Here is an 18,320-nt window from a genome sequence, read left to right as displayed (position 1 = left end):
CAACCAGGGCAACGGCAGTTTCTTCTCTAGCTTCCTACAGCGTTTTTGGAAATAACAAATCATACCCTGGAGATTTGTAGGTTTTCAGATATCCATCACTTCCTCTGCTGTAATACAGTCTATCCTGAAGATATCCCCATTAATTTTCTCAATTTTTGAAGTTTCCACGTATTTCTGCATGGTTAAAAACTAGAGAAATACTCATTGAGGACGCCCGCGAGCTCTGCGCTTCCACACATATATGTCCACTTTGGTCTTTGAGGCGTCCTTATTATTCGTTTTTTTCCATGAAATCCTGATGTATTCTCATTAATCTTCTCTGACATAGTTACCTTATATCCCTTTTTGCCCTTCTGATTCCATTCTTAATTATACTGTTGCATCGTCTAGACTCCTCCCGGTATACATTTGATCCAAGCTGTCTGTACGTGACCCATGCCTCCCTCTTTTTTCCTGACCAGAGCCTCAATATCCCTCGTAATCCAGGGCTCCAGACTCCTGCCATGCTTGCGCTTCATTCTAACAAGAATATGCAAACCTTGAATTCTTACTTTTTCACTTCTGAAAGCCTCTCACCTTCCGGATGACCGTTTGCCCGTAAACAACATACTCCAATCAACCTTTGCAAGCTCCTGCCTAATACCGTCAAAGTTTGCCTTAGCCAATTTAAAAATCTAACTTGCATACCAGATCTTCCCCTTTTCATAACGAATTTAAACCTAACAGAACCATGGTTACTGGTCACAAAGTGATCCCCCACTGACACCTCAGTCACTTGTCCGACACTATTTCCGAAGAGCAGGTCAATATGTGCTCTCACCCTAGTGCACCTTTCTATACATTGCCTGGGGAAACCTTCGTGAACACATTTAACACATTACACACCATCCAAACACTTAGTACGATGGAAGTCAAAGTCTATATTAGGGAAGTTACAGTCCCCTGCTCTGACAACACGATTATTCTTGCATCATTCTGCAGTCGACTGATGGTTCGGTTCCTCTAGTTCCCATTGAGTGTTGGGGGGGGGGGGGTTCTGCTAGAGTAACATAGAAGATTAACTGCAGTACAATGTTAGATGTTACATTGTTACATACTGTTCTGTTAACCAGTGGTGATAGGAGTGAATCATCAGGGTAGTGTAAGGGATGTGAATTAGGTTGTCTGCGTTATCCATGATTGTGGCGAGCTTTAACGAGTGGGTAATCACCGTTGTAACTTGCAGTATGTAAATTATGGAAAGGCTTACAAGTGTACGAAGTTGATTTAATTGCTGCAACGTATCGAGCTTCTGTAGACGCAATGTTTGTGTGGCTGTTTCAGCAGAGTTCCTGCATAATAAAATTACCAAGATGGTGATGATTGGAGCTGGACGGCGGTTGATGCAGTTAACTGTCAAATGTCGTGGCTGGCATCTCCCTTGATCCAAATGGTCTTCGCCTGGCATTATAATGACGCGAATGCTACTGACCACTTTTTGGCCTATGGCTGAACATTTTCAAGCATTTTCTGCATGTGAACATGGATTTGTTAATAGGCCGAGAAGTCGTAAATCTAATGAACAAAGTTCAGTTGTCAGCGACCATCCCCTTTTGAGCTGACGGTGGAAGTAAAGTCATTGATAAAGCAAATTATGATGGTTAGGCCTGCGAGATCGTCGGACGTGAAGAACACTGCAGTCGTGATCTAAGATGACTACCCTCCAACAAACACAATTGTGTTACTACATGTGACATACGATTCCGAATACTAAAATTTTGCAATTGATGCCAATTGACTTCCGTTTTGCTGGATTTCATACTGGCCCCATCGGTCAAATTTTGCCCTTTTGCCAAAGACTGTGGAGAGAATGATTATTTTTTCTTGTGAGAAATTAGAACTTGAGATCACCATGTAAGACACGGACCAATAGTTTTTTTTTGTAATCTCGGTTGATAGTGAATTTTGAAATCATCTTTCTCATCTTTTCGTGCAATCAAAGTCTTGATATTTTCATCTCAGGGACCGATTATTTATCTGAAATGTGATGAAATGCCTCCACGGTTATCCATAATCAAATTAGCCTTGTACATTTGAATAGCGAAACACGCTTGAGTCGTTATATATCCATTTAATGTCACCAATTCTTGTGTTAGACGCAGAAATTGAAAACACAGTTTTGGTAGTGCGAAACTGCTTCACGAGTATCGTGATGGTGGTTGTATTTTGCATCCGTTGTTTCGTGAGTTGTTGAGGTATTGGGTATATTCATGAAAACAATCCAGAAAATTGCAGTTCAATAAAATCGAGGAATGTGTTCATCTCACATGAATTTCAAGAGAGACACAAGCGAGGTTGTAGGTTTTGTTAGAAATTCAGCTTTGGTGGGAAGATGAAGAAAGTGATTTTGGGATTTACTCACAGACGTCATTGAAAGTTTTGTGATATCTCGGTCATTGAATCTGCTAAGATTTGTTTCATGAGGACTGCGATTTTACAGTACTACTGTTGTGGTAAACTTTTATCACGCTTTGGCTTGTCCACATTTAGGGTAACGTATGCAATTCTGGTTATCGAAGGATAAGAAGGTAAAGGAGACACTTCAGAGAAATCATGCAGATAGGATACCAGGAATGAGACAGTACATATAACAAGGAAGGATGAATAGGCTGTGATCATTTCTCTTGCATGTTTTGAAAGAATCAACTGAGAAAATAATTATGTTTCTACTTGTAGGAGCAGCTGAATCAGCAATATAATATTATCAAAATTAAACCAGTCAAGTTATAAACAAAACGTAATTAAATAATAAGCGATAAAGAAAGGAGAAACCATTATCGCATGGGGCGATTGAGGTGGATATTGGAAAGGGACATTAGTTAGTGAGAGGAAAAGAGAGACACGATGTTAGATTTAGATGCAGAAAGCCGGATGGGGACTCAAAAAAAGCATGAATGTTAGAAAGGACGTTTGGGCCAAAGGGACTGTTTGTAATTTTTCTTGTACCCTGTAGGTAGAACCTCTTCAATATTGTGTGTTCTGCGAGAAATATTTTAGAGATATGTTCTGTGGATTCAATGGCTAATATAAAGACCATATAACAATTAGATATAGGAGCAGAATCAAGGCATTTGGCCTATGGAGTCTGCTCCCCCATTCAATTATGTATGATTTTTTAAAACCTATTCTCAGGCCTGCTCCTTGTAACTCTCAACTCTCTTACCAATCAAGAACCGATCAATCTCTGCCTTAACTGCACCCAATAACGTCGTCTCAACAGCCCTCTGTGACAACGAATTCCACAGATTTACCATTCACTGGCTGAAGAAATTTCTCCTCATTTCAATTTTAAAAGGAAGTCCCTTTATCCCGAGGACGTATTCTCGGATTCTAGACTCCCTTACGAATGGAAGTATCCCCTTCACGTCCACTCTATCTGCTCTATTCAGCCTTTCCAGGCGTAGAGAAGCAATAAAGCAAAATTTGAAATTGACTGCTCACCTCAGATATTGATTTGATAGCAAATAAATCAGGTAGATTAAAAGTACTCTCAGTTATTCACATTTCATGACAGCTAACATGGAAGAAACTTGCATAAAGGTAAAAGGAAGTTACATTTTATGGGCTTCAAAGCCACAGAAATATCATTTCTCCCTACCACTGGCTGATTTATGGGTGGCAATTCAGTTTTCGCCGGAGAAGCATGCAAAACTTCAAAGACTTATGAGCTTGATTTTCCGGTTGGGACAGAAGGATTATTGTTATATCGGAAGTATTATCTTTCACATGATATTTGATTTGAAATCCACTTACTTTGCATCGAAGAATGTAATGTTCGACAATAGTGCAAGGTTTAAATGCCAGTTCGCCAGTATTAATCAGATTAAGCTTTCATTCAGCATACGTTAGCAATAGCAAATTTGTTTGTTGTCCCTGTGTTCAATTACCACACTAATCATCCACAAGCACGGACGAATAATCTGTTTAACCGAATTTAAGCATCAGCAGGAAAACAGCTGCAGAATTTATATTCAGTTAGTAATTTGTCGTTTTGTAAAACGGAAACAATTGTTCCGTTTTACAAATGATGGTCACAAAAGCGCCTGTATTTCGAAAATAACATTTTGCTTCACTTATGTCTTTCAGAGGAGGAAGTCTGGCTTTCTCGCCCAGTTTGGTTTGCCGAAAATTTGCATTCAAATCCACCCCATGTGGTTTATACTTAGATGCTTACTGAAAAGGGTTAGAACCCATTTTTATCGCTCTGTTCGGAGAAAGGATACTTTCACGAACCATCTGACACTGAACTACACAACGAATGCCGCAAATTAATTCGCAGTCCGGATAACCTCATGAATTCTGCTTTAAAAATATTAGTGTATAATATCTAAATAAGGACAGCTGTTCGATCTCATAGCCAATGAATACGATATAGTTTCCCATTCCCGCACATATAAGTGGGAATGGTGCTGACAAATAAACTGACAAAGAGGAAAAGGTCGAGAAGACTCCGAATTATTCCCATCTAAAATGGCGATGCATTTCAATATATAACTGCAAAGTACTAAAACTGAAGCATTCATAACAATGGTAAGCTAAAAGTCTTAACATAACGTGTCTTGGCTTTCCTCCTGCCATCACTACCCACATTGAATCCAATATTCTGCCAACTTTATTAATTTTATGTGACATTAGGTAATGTCTGAGACCGCTGGATACAACAAAAGCAAGAAGATATCGCAGCTGCAGTACTGAAGTAGTAATGCCTGGAATTACGCAGTTCCATTGCAGTTGGAACCCTCGCATTTGCTCGTCAATGTGCAAAGTTGCGCAGATTTCCTGTTTATTTTAACAATCTTCTCAATGCCGACCAACGAATCCATTGCAAATTATCAACGCTTTCATGAAGAATGCTACCAAACGGCATCCGCTCACCAATAGTTCTCATTAATGCTAAATACGACCTGGACTCTCCGATCCAGATTTACAAGTCTTTGTCCAAACCTAGGATATTTTGCCGAATTCTGAATACGATTTGGGAGAGATTGTTCTTGAAATAAATACATCATTTGGTTGAATGTGGTTTTGAGGACCCCGAACAACATGTTTCAGTTGACAGTCAGTAAAATAAATTCCGATGGTTGGACACCTAACTTTGGCAAAGAAAGATGGTCATATTCTTGAAGGCCAGCCATCTCATTAATATCGCATTAATATCCTGAACCCAGGCATGTTATATTGTTTCATCATGAACTCCCGGCCGTTCTAATGCAATAATTGACAAATTTGGAACAATGTTCAAGCAATTCAAATCCTCCCAGCAAAGAAAACAGTCTGTGCCTGCATGCGACAAGGCTACACAACATTCTATCATGGTTTGTAAATAGGCATGTAATATTCACAACTCAATATATCAGGCAATGTTTATCTCCAACAGAACGGAAACTCAATCCATATGCTTGACATTCAATGGCCATACCACCGCGCATCACACCATCATCACCATCCTGGAGTGTAAACATTCACCGGAAATTGCTATGAACATAAATTTCTATCCGACATAAAGAACAATGTCCAGCCATGGATATGAGATAAGTTAAATGTGGTACTAAGTCGAGGAAGAAGTGTCAAGGTTATCAGCGAGATTATTTGAAAGGAACGCGAAAGTCGACGATTTGCGCCGAAATTGTTCGTCCAGGCTGAAAGAATATGTGGGAGATAAGAACGATAGAGAGGTGAGGAGAAGGGTCGGACAATCATTGGTAAGCGATAAATGGAGGGGGATTAATATTCAGATAGAGTCAGTCGGGTAGGGGAGCTTGCAGATGACAATCAAGGCTGGGAAGTGATTTGCAGACAAGAAAATTCTATAGCTTATGGAATCTGATAAAGAAAGGAAATGTGATGAGTGGAACAAAACAGGGGAGGGATGTGTGCAGATGGAAACTGGTAGAAGGGGATAGGGGCAGAACATAAAATGTTGGTGGAACTAAGCTGGTCAGACAGCATCTATGGAAGGAAGTGGACAGACCATGTTTTTTTTTGTCGAAATCCTTCCTCAGGACTAGAAACAAAGAGGGAAGATAGCCAGTATATTGAGAAGGGGCGAATGGGTAGAGCAGGAGCTGGGAGGTGATAGGTCGATCCAAGTGAGAGCGGCGTGATGGGCAGGCGAAGGAGAGGCAGAGTGGGAATGATGTAAGAAGATGGTCTGTGATAGGTGGAATTAACAAAGGACTGAAGAAGATGGAATCTGATCGCTGAGGACAGGTGACCATGGTATAAAGGGGAGGAGTAGAACCGGAGGGAGAAATGTGTATGTGTGATGAGCAGATTGAGAGGGCTGGGGAAAGAAAGAAAATGGGCGATAGGACCGGTGGGATAAGGGGAAATGGGGGACAGAGAGGATTATGGAAAATCCCTGGACATTTCGCACGTGCATTAGGAACAAGAGTGTTGCAAGGGGAAGAGTAAGTCCACGGAAGGACAAAACAGGTGTAGAGCCAAAGAAAGTGGACGAGGTTGTAAACGAGAATTCCCCTCAGTATTCACCAAGGAGAAGTCATGGATGATGGTGACATCAGGATGGTTATGCTGATATTATTGGACATCTTGATATTAAGAAAGATGAGGGGGTTGTGTGGCCTGGAAAATATTAAGTGGGTTATGTCTCCAGAGCCCGATTGTGCCCATTTCAGGATAATAAGAAAGGCAAGGGACGAGATTTCTACGCCCTTGTAGAGATCTTTGTATTATTTTCAGCTATGGCGAGGTTCCAGAACACTGTGGATTAGCCAATGTTTTTCCTCAGTTTATGAAGTTCAACAAGGATAATTCTGGAAATTACCGGCTGCCAGGCCTTACCTCAGCGGTAGGGAAATTACTGGGGAAGATTCCAAGGACGGGATTCACTCATATTTAGAATAACATGGGATTATTTGGCTTTACATGGGTGAGTTCCTGTCTCTCAAATTTTACTGAGTTTGTTAAGGAAGTAATGAAGATGATTAATGAGGACAGAACAACGGATATTTTCTGCATGTTCGTTAGTACAGCTTTTGACAACGTCCCTCAAGGCAAGATGGTCCAGGAGATTAATTCAGAAAGGATCAACAGTGACTTGGTGGAGTGGTGTTTTTCTGATTGGAAGTTTGTGACCAGTAGTATTCTGCAAACTTCTGTGCTGAAGTCTCTGCTGTTGTATTAGCCATAAATGGTTTGGATGAAGATGGATTTGGTCTAGTAAGCAAGTTTGCAGATGACATGAGAATCAGCGGATTTGTGGATTGTGTGGAAGGCTGTCAAAGGTTACATCAGGATATAGATCGGGTGAAAATTTGGGCGGAGAAGTAAAAGATGGAATTTCAGACAGCCCATTGTAATGTGATGCATTTTGGGAGGTGAATGGTAAGAGTAAATTATAAAGAAAATGGCAGGAACCTGCATTGATGTACAGACTTTCCTTGTCATACAAGTGCCAATACAAGTGGATGGAGTGGTAAGGAAAGCGTGAAGCATGCTTGGCTTTATCAGCCGGGGTGCTCAGTAAAAATTTGGTAAGGTCACATTTTATTTTGTATAATTCTGGTCGCCCTACCACAGTAAGGATGCAGAGCCTTTGTGAGTATGGAAACGAGATTCGCCAAGATGTTACCTGGAGTGAATTAGATAGAGAAAAAAAACAACGTTGAACAGAATTGGATTGTTTCTCTTCTGTGTTTAAATCTGAGAAAATTCTGAAAATCAGGGCTAAGGTCGAAATGTAGAGTGTTTTTCCCAGGATAAAAGAGGGCCGACTTCGATACGGATAAGTTTAAGGTGAGAGGCGGAAAGTTTAAAGGAGAAGTGCAGGGCATGCTTCTTCACACAGAACATGATGAGTGAATAGAATGCATTTCCAGAGGAGGTGGTATTAGCAGATACCTCAGCGTCGTTTCAGAGGCATTTAGACAAGCAGACGAACAGGCAGGGAATCGAGGAATACGGATCATGTGCAGACACATGGATTTAGTTTAAATTGGCATACTGGTCGGCGCAGACATCGTGAACCGAAGGGCCTCCTCCTGTGCCGTACTTTTCTATGTTCCATTTCTATATTTGTCACTGCCGAGCTTATATCGACTTCTTTTATTTAGTGTCTCAGTCTGCTTTAGATAACTCTACTTACATCCCATTGTAGTTTCTTTAGTGAAGGATACATACAGGTTTTCGACCTATGTTGCTCACGTAAAAACTGATGTTGAATTCCTGCTATTCCCCGTTCATTTTTTTCCAATGAGTCCTTTATTATGCTATTATCAATTAAGCCAACAATAATTAATTATCCACAGTTTCTGTTCCAAAATAGCCGGTTGCCTTTTTCGATTTGTAGCACATTGCTCGAAGAATATTAACAAAAGCATCTGCAAGGCTATCCCGGCCAATTTGATATGTCCAGCAAACATATCATTGAAATCGTCAGATTGTCTCGGAATTTCCTTGAAGACACTTGATACCCTAATACCTGTGCCACAACATTGCTACTGGTAGCGGTATGGGAGGGGGAGGGCGAGGTCCCACATCAATCTGAGGGGTGGGATTCCAACCTGACTAATATGTGTTTCAGTCCAAACTGAATTGAAATGTTGATCCTTTGAGAGAATACTATCCCCATATTTCCGTCAACCCCACCATTTTTTTTCATAACCAGCCTACTAAATTATCAAATTGAAAATCCTTGATATTCACTTCAGAATCGGTCATCTTGAAACCAAACCTTTGTTATGGCAAACTGATCATAGCTTTGATTTTTATTTGTGATTTCAACTCGGCTACGTTTCTGAGTCTTGATTGGACAAAAAGTTTGATTTTTGTCAAGCTTGATTGACAAGTACAGACCACCCAGGGATAGGAATTCCAATCCTTCAACATCACACAAGGATACACTGTAAACTTCCAACTTCCACCCTTCGTGGAGAAAGAACGACTTAAATTCAAAACTACGCTTCTCAAATTGTGTAACCATCCGTTTAGATTACGTGCATACACCGTCACAAGGGGTATTCCTAGCTGCGTTTAGTTTAATAACATTTATTTCACTAAGTTTCTCCTGTTCATTTCACTACCTGTGAACGATTGCGTGCACGCGCAAGTGCGTGTGTGTGTGAATGGGTATGCGTGTGTGTATATGAGAGATTTCAACAGATTCAATAGCTCACGAAATACTTAAATATTTAAACCGAGTCTGTAACTCTTTTTAAACTGCCCAGACAAGCTAAAACAGTCGTTCAAAATGAAATTGTGAAGCAGTTCCTGCGCACCCTGTGCCTCACAGATTTAGGTCATAACCTGGACTGACTGAAACCAACATTGGCAGAAGAGATAATTGCAAATCTACACTTGAATGCTAAATATCTCAGAATTTACACAGTGTCTGATCTGACTGATCACATGAATTCTACCGCAGCTATGAATGGATTTAAACTGATGTTGCATCACAGAATTGAAAATGGAAGCCTTAGGTAGCCACCTGGAAATCCAGAAAGTATTTCTTTCGTAATTCATCTCCTAAAAAAAAGTGTTGGAAATGTGGAATTCCCTCTCACGTGGAATATGTGAAGCGAATTGTTTGGATATGTTTAGCAGGATGCTGGGCAACGATGTGAGAAAAAAAACGTTCACTTTGATTAATATACTTGAGAAAATATGGAGGGAAATTCGAGTGGATCACACATGCTCCAACGAGCTGGTTGGATAGAACGTACAATTTATTGTCAAAACCTTTTTTTCCGCAATAATTTCCTGCAAACTGCAGTGCCACCTATATCCTGACATTCTATGATGCCTCGATTGGTGCTATGCTGCTCAGGTGTCAAATCACTCATTTAACCTATGGCAAGCGAGTGAAAAGGAAGACCCTTTTAACCAAGGCAGTATTCATGAAGTGGATCCTACAAGCGTTGCAATCAGTACAACCTGGGAGAGATTAAACTTTTTAATAATCGAGGATTTAAAAATCCTCGACTCTGAAACTGGTTTCTTGATGAAATACGAATAGGATAACCACACTCATGATACAGAAGTTAAGAATTCTTTGAATAGTATCCTACAAAGACCCTAAAACACCGCAGTAACAGGTAAGGATAAGAGTTATTTTTTTCACATACCTGTCTCCAATCATTTTCCCCAGAGGAAAAGTAGTCCTCCTCATCAAAGACAATTGAAATGTGGGTTCACAACGTCCACCTATCTTCGAAGATAAACCTCAAGCCTTCAGGAACAGTGAACAACTATTGCTGTTTGTATTGTATTCTGTATTTTCTGCAGCAATGCCCATTGACACCGCCCTTCCGAATGGTAGGAGGTGTATGATATCACATACCATGAGCTAATGTGGCTTGGACATATGATATGGTTCTTTCTTCACATTATTTGTCGTCGAACGGCCTTGATGACGCACTCTTTAAATGGATATTGCAGCACTTGAAGACTGAGTTCAGTCGCTATATTCTAAAGAGCCTCAAAGAATGGGCCATAGCGATTGGATTTGCTCGCTATCGATCTCTTTAAACGTCGTTTTTGATTCATCGGCAGTATACCGAGTCGTTTATTCCAGAAGGGCGTTATAATTGAGTTTATTATAATAAGCACACTACAGATATAATATAAATCAAATACTTGATTGTTTTTTTTTACGTTCTGCAATTGCGGCATTTAAAGAAAGTGAAATCGAATTGCAGCCACATTTCTAAATTCTTGGAGCATATTATTCGTTTATTTAATGTATGCCTCATCTATTTAGGCTTCCTTATTCTTTCCTATCAAATTGCACATGAGAATTGTTCACATAAATTAAAATTACGTATTTAAATCCTGAAATTGCATTGGCACGCTTTCCCGTTGTTGACCGTTTGCCTTTCTGGGTTAACAATAGCTCCTTCTATGTATCATCCGGAAACTATAAAATTAGCTTCCCAGTTTCTCAATTATGTATAGGAAGGATGAACAAAGTTGTCCAGGGACATCTTCTTACAATGGTGTATTCGCAACCAGTGTGAGGTCCGCAGCAATGCTGACAGCTGAATGACGGCAGTGAACGAATCCGGGTGTCGGAGCTGCTTGAGAGGATGTGGTGTTAGACCAACTGATGCTTTCATGAGCAGGAACATCAATGCCCTGTTGCTGCTCGCACGGTTGGAAGTTATGTATGTAGGTTAGAGCGAGGCGCTGGTCTCTGTTCCTGCTGAAGAGAACATTGACCCTGTGCATCCACAGAACATCACTCTGTGAAAGACTCTCATCTATTATGCGGAGAAACCACCCACTAAAATGCAATATTTGTTGTACATGGAGAGAATCTACCTGTCCACCTGTATCACTTCAGTGTTGCGTGGAGTATTTAAGGAGTGTCGGAATGAGAGTGGGCTGATGCTGGGATGAGCAATCCGCATCACCGGCCGCTCAGGTTTTGAACCTAATTCCAGGCTGCATGTGTTTACAAACATGATGGAATGGAGAACTCATGCACAGGATAATCTTGAACAAATCGTTGGATTAGATTAGCAAGGAAAGGAGTTAAGAAATTAGATTTTTTCCCCTCAGTTAATTGGACCAAAGGTGAACGAGATTACTATTTTTGTTTAAATTGCAGTAAGCACTGCCGTTATTGAAGGACGTATTCCTGCCGATAAAAACAAAAAAAATGAGAAGCTAAAAATTATTGCATAAATATTTCCAAATATTTAACTGTAATGGTCAACTCTGCTGCAGACGTCCACATTAATCCTTTTTAGTGCGTGTAACACGATTAAACGTCGTTTAACGCTATGATTTTTCTAAGGTCCATAAGGGGGCACTATATCAGTTCTTCTTTCTAAAAGGATTAGTTGCCAATCATTGTGCACACCGACTCAGAGTAGACGTGCTTTGATTTTCAAATATAACCGCTCACGTGTTATCTATCACTGTTCTGACAGTAAAAAAAAACTTCTCAGCAAAATAAAGTGACCCAAATGTTTTAATTACAAGTCATAATCTCCAAGGAATGAAATTGTAAATTTAGTAAAGACATGTGTTTCCTATCTTGTGCAAATTAACTACGTAACTGCGGTTTCTCTGGCTCTAGGAATGCGCCTCCTCACGTGAACTAAACTATCCGACGTGACGCTATGACTTTAACTCATTCTGGCATAACTATGAGAAGAAATATACTGAGCAGAAGGTGCAGCATGATCAAAATCATCCCAACCCACGCGCCCAAGGAAGTTTACCTGAATATGACTCAGCTCTTGGCACTATTTACGGTACACATTATTGTGTTAATGGCTGGTTTTTTTACCCATGATCAGTCCATCAGAATATTTTGATTTGTCCCTTACTTCATTTCTCAGCAGGAAAATCGTAATTTGTATGAACAAATCCAACCTTACCACGATCTTCATCAAATACGTGTATGGAGAGATGTGTTACAAATCATTTAATCAAGAAGATGAACATTGTGCCGCTGCTATTTCACTTATGCTTCTGGATCACGTTTATACATCTTTCTTTAAACCATTTCCAGCCTTGACTCTTTTATTGATAGGTTTTCTTCTGTTCAATGTGCCACATTTGGATTAGTAAATAAAGAACTTTTTCAGGCTACACTTTTGTGAGCTCTCCGTGTGCAATGCTGTGAAACATATAAATTAGAAGTAACTACACATATTCGTGATTCATCAATAATTTCGGCAACTTTGGATGACAAGAAATGTCATAAATTTCGTCAAGAAGCAAAGGAAAGCAGATGCGCGGTTTAGAAAATGAAATAAAATAGAGGCCTTAAAGACGACAAAGAAATCAGAAAAGAAGTCAAACATGGGTATCAGGATGGCAAAAAGGGGACATGAGATGTCCTTCGCGAGTACAGTTAGAGAAAATCCCTGTACATTTTATCATACGTTACAACCCAGAATGTAATAGGGACACGTGTCGGGATACTCAAGTACAAAGCAACGAATTTAGGCCTCGACCCAGAGGAACTTTACGAGGTAATACATGAGTATTTTGCATCGGTAATCATCAAGGAGAAGGACATGGAGTATACTGAGATCAATGTGAGGGACGGTAATTTTCGAGGGCATAATGGAATCAAGAAGGAGGTGGTGCCAAGATTCTTGAAAAGCTCGAAGGTGAATAATACCAAATGGCCTAAGGTGATCTATGACAGGTTAATAAGAGATGTATGAAGAGATTGCTGAGTTGCCGACATGGATTTTTGATTCCTCTCTTGCCACGTGCAAAGTTGCAGAGATCTGGAGACTAGCCAAAGTTGTCGCTTTGTTTATGAAGGCTAACGACGATAATACAGCACATTAAAGTGTAGTGAGCCTTACATCAGTGTTACTGAAGCCGTTGGAGAGGATTTTACTAATGGGATTAACTTGTATTGGAAAAGCATGTCCTGATTAGAGATAGTCAGTCTTACTTTGTTTGGGCGACGATCATACATTACAACACGGTTTGAGGGTTTGTGGAGCTGACTGAGATGATTGAAGAGGATGTTGTCTACATGGACATTAATAAGGCATTTGAAACGTCCCTCCTGGTAGGCTGATCCAGAAGATTAAGGTATACGGGATCCTCTGTGACATGGTGGACTGACATCAAAATTGGGCTGTCTGTGGAGGACAGAGGGTAATGGTGGAGCGATATTCCTTGGACTGGAGATCTTGGGATAGTGATGTTCCACAGGAATCAGTGCTGCGACGTTTGTGGATGCAAATGTAGATGAGTGGATTTGTAAATTTTCAGAATGCACAATATTGATGGAATTTTGAAAAATAAAGATAATTGTAAAATAATCGATCAGCTGGAGTTGTTGGCGAAGAAGTGGAAATTGGAGTTTATCTGAAGTGCGTGGTGTTGCAGTTTGAGAGGTCAACTGTAAGGGGAAAATATACCGTAAATGTCAGGGCCATTTGGAGCACGGAAATACAGAGAGACCTTGGGGTTCAAGGCTAAACTACCTGAAAATGGCAACACAGATAGATACGGTGGTAAAGAAGGCATATGGAACGCTTGCCTTCATTGAACATGGAACATAGGACAGTACAGAACAGGAGCATACCTTTCGGCCCATGATGTTATGCCGAGCTAATTAAGCTAACTATGTCTAATGGCACTAATCCCTCCTGCCTGCACCTCGTCCATTCCCCTCCATTCTCCGCATTTTCGTGTGTCCAAGAGCCTCTTAAATGCTTCTATCTTATATGCCTCCACCACCAATCCTGGCAGGGCATTCCAGGCACCCATCAATCTCAGTGTTACAAAACTTGCCCCGTCCAAGTCCTTTGAATTTTCCCCCTCTCACCTTAAAAGCATGAACTCTGGTATTAGACATGTCGACCCTGGGGAAATATACCAGCTGTCTGCACTATCAATGCCTCGCATAAATTTATAAACTTTCATCAGGGCTCCCCTCAGCCTCCGTCATTCCACAGTAAACAACCCTGGATTGTCCAAACTCTATTTATAGCACATGACCTCTCATCCAGGCAGCAAACTGGTAAACCTCTTCTGAACCCTGTCCATATCCTCCACATCCTTCCTATAATAGGGCGAGCAGATTTGAATGCAATACTCCAGGTGTGGCCCAACAAGAGTTTTATAAAACTGCAACATCACTTCCTGACTCTTAAGTTCTATGCCTCTTCAGACAAAGGCAAGAACGCCACACACCTTATTAAACATCATATCAACTTATTTGTGTAGCGGCTTTCAGGGACCTATGGCTTTGGACGCCAAGATGCTTCTGTATATCAACGCTGTCCTGTCATGTACTGTGCACTTTCACTTCACATTTGATCTCCCAAATTACTACACCTTACACTTCCCTGGTGTAAACTCCATCTGAAATTCCTCCGCCCATATCTGCAACTGATCTACATCCCGCTGTATCATTTGATAATTTACTACACTATCCACAACGCCACCAATCTTCGTGTCATTTGCAAACATAACAACCCAACCTTCTACGTATTCATCCAAGTCTGTTATATCACAAACATAAAGTGTCCCAGTACGGATCCCTGCGGAAACTCCCTATAGTTAAGATCAATCGACCACTATACGCTGTGGGTTTTTTTTCCGGGCAAGCCAATTCTGAACCCAAACGGCCGAGTTACCGTGGATCCCATGCATATTCACTTTCCCTCCTGGTAGGCCTCCCAGGAGGGATCTTGTCGACTGCCTTACTAAAATGCATGTAGACAACATCCATTACTCTACCTTGATGATCAACTTCACGATCTCCTCGAAAACCTCAATGAAATTACCACAACTTGACCTGTCCCGCAGAAATCCATACCGACTCTCCCTAATTATGCCATTCTTTTCCAAATGCTCATACATTCTATCCTTAAGAATGCTCTCCAATAGCTCCCCACCACTGACATGAGACTTGCTGGTCGATAATTACCAGGATTATGCCATGTCCTTTCTTGAACAAAATAACAACATTAGCTACTCACCAGTCTGGGCTATGACTGAAGAGGGCACAAAGATTTTGTCAAGCCACCGCAATCTTATATCGCCCGTCTCTCAATAGACCCGTGGTATATCCCACCAGTCCCTTGGAGAATGCCCTCCATAATAGACTGCAAGAGACCACACACAATCTCTTTCATTTTCTCAAGATGCTCCAGCTATTAGAATACTCCACACTGATCCTACCATCTTGCAAATCCTACTACTTGATGAATACTGATGCAAAATACTCGTTTATTCCCTCACACGTTTCGTCTGGGTCGAGGCATATATTCCTTCTTTTATTGTTGAGTGGTCTATCCTCTCCTTAGTTATCCTTTTACTCTTGATGTACGCAGAGAGGGCCTTGGGATTCTTTTTAATCCAAATTGCCAAGGACATTTCACGGTCCCGTCGTGGATCTCTTAATACCCTTCTTGAGTTCTATTCTGACTTCTGTTTATTCCTCAAGTGCCCTTTTCGATTTTAGCTTCCAAACGTTACGAATGTTCCCTTTTCCTTCTTGACTAAATTCACAACTTCTCTCTTCATACCAGGGTCCCTGACATTGTGATAATTTCCTTCCGTCTTACTGGAGCATATCAGTCCTGCACACTATCAAGTTGGTTTTTGAATAACCTGCACATGTTAAACATGGACTTGGCTAAAACAGTTGTTTCCAATTAGCTCTCCCTAGCTACTGCCTAATAATCTCATAATTTTCCCTCACTCAATTTAATACTTTCCCGAAAGGTCCATTCTGATCCATATTCATAGCTACCTTAAACTTAGAGAGCTGTGTTAATTGTTTCCTAAATATACCCCCACTGAAATGTCAAGCACCCATCAGGCACAGTTCCAAATACAATGTCCAGTATGGCCCTTCCTCGAGTTGGGCTATCCACAGAATGTTTCAAGAAACTCTCTTGGATGCACCTAACATACTCTATTCTGCTTAACCGGCTTGCAATAAGGACGTATCAGTCTACATTGTGAAAGTTGAAGTTAAGTACGACGACAATCCTGTTATTTTTACACTTTTCCTTAATCGGTTTTCTTATCTTTGCTTTTATATTCTGGTGGGTATTTGGGGTTCTGCAGTTTAATTACATCAGGGTGATTGCACCTTTCTGATTGTTGAGGTCTACCCATGCGAACTCAGTGGATAAGCCCTCAATTATTTCTCTTCTGAGTGCAGCTGTTATATTTCCCTGATTAGCAGTACCATTCCTCCCCCCTTGATGTCCACCTCGATCTCCTCTTAAATATTAAAAGACTGAAACTTCAAGCAGCTAGTGCTGTCTCCCTCTCAACCAAGCCTCCGCATTTGCCACAACATCACAGTTCGATGTATCAATCAATGCTCTAAATTCATCTCACTTAATCTTAATACTGATTGCTTTAAAAAAAAACACACTTCAACCCATCTGTCCTATCGGATACATTACTGTGCCACCGCATGTCCTACCTTACAGGATTACTTGTCATAATATCTATCTTCCCCTCAAGGCCCCAATTTTCTGAATCGGTGTTCTGATTCCCATGCAATTCTGGACCAACATCCCGTGTCCTACTTACCTCACTGGGGCTTTGGATCCCATACCCTGCCGATATCGTTTTATCCCTCCCTCCTGACACTAGCAAACCTGATCGCCAAGATTCTGGTCGCTCTTCTGTTCAAGTGTAACTCATTCCTCTTGTCTAGGTCTGCTCTGCACAGGTGATATCCCACTGGTCCAAAAATTCTAAATAACTGACCCCTGCAACAACTTTTCAGTTATGCATTCATCTGCCATCTACTTCTATTCTTACCCTTATTATCACGTGGAACTGCGAGGAATCCAGAGAGAGTAACCTCCAGATACTGCTTTTTCACTTCTTACCCGACTACCTACATTCACTTCATTGGACCTCATCCCTCTTTCTACCGTGTCATTTGTGCCAATGCGAAGAATGACTTCCAGCTGCTCATGCTCCCCCTTGATAATATTCTTCAGCAGCGTTTGCTGAGAGAATTAGTAGGAGAATTGAGCACAAAATTCAAAGTTTTGTTGCAGCTGGATAGAATTCTGGTTCGGCCGCATGTGGAGTATTATGTACAGTTCAGGTCATCGCAATGCACAAAGGATGTGGAAACTATGAGGCGGGCGCAGAAGAGGTCCATAAGGATGTGGCGATTAGTAAATACAAAGAGAGGTTGGACGAACTTGATTGTGTTCTCTAGAGTGTCAGAGGCTGAGGGACAACCTGATTTGGGTATATAAAATTGGGAAATGTGAGATAGAATAATGCCTATATCCTTTTTTAACATGTGGAAATATTCAGTCCGATTACGTATAGTTTTAAGCCGAGAGAGAAAGGTTTAAAGACATAAACGAGGCACTTCCGTTTCACGCAGAGACAGTTATGTGCCGAGAACGCTCTGACGTGGGGTGGGAGGTGCGTGTAGTGGACACATATACTCTCGTGACCTTTAAGAGGCACTGAGACAAGCACAGAAACATACACGGAATGGAGGTATGTCGATCATGTGCAGGGAGACAGAGTATGAAATATCTATCCACGTCTGTCTTAAAATACCCAAGGACCCTTTTTCCACCATCCTGTGAGGAAGACTTCAGATACTTTGGATAAATTGAGATAAAACAATGTCCTTATTTGTTGACTTAAGTGGGAGATTCACGTTTTAAATTGTGACCTCTGCTTCCTGATTTCCCGAAAGACCAAGCGTCTATATAACCCAATTCCTATCGAGGGCATTCAGCATTATATATGATTCAACTACGTCATCTCGCACACCTGCAAATACTTGTGAATGGAAGGCTGGATAAACAACGTTCCTGCCAGTGGTTTGGAGT

The sequence above is a fragment of the Pristis pectinata genome, chromosome 8, assembly GCF_009764475.1.
Source record: "Pristis pectinata isolate sPriPec2 chromosome 8, sPriPec2.1.pri, whole genome shotgun sequence".
Lineage (NCBI taxonomy): Eukaryota > Metazoa > Chordata > Chondrichthyes > Rhinopristiformes > Pristidae > Pristis > Pristis pectinata.
The sequence above is the reverse complement of the archived record's forward strand: the minus strand, read 5'-3'. Positions refer to the sequence as shown.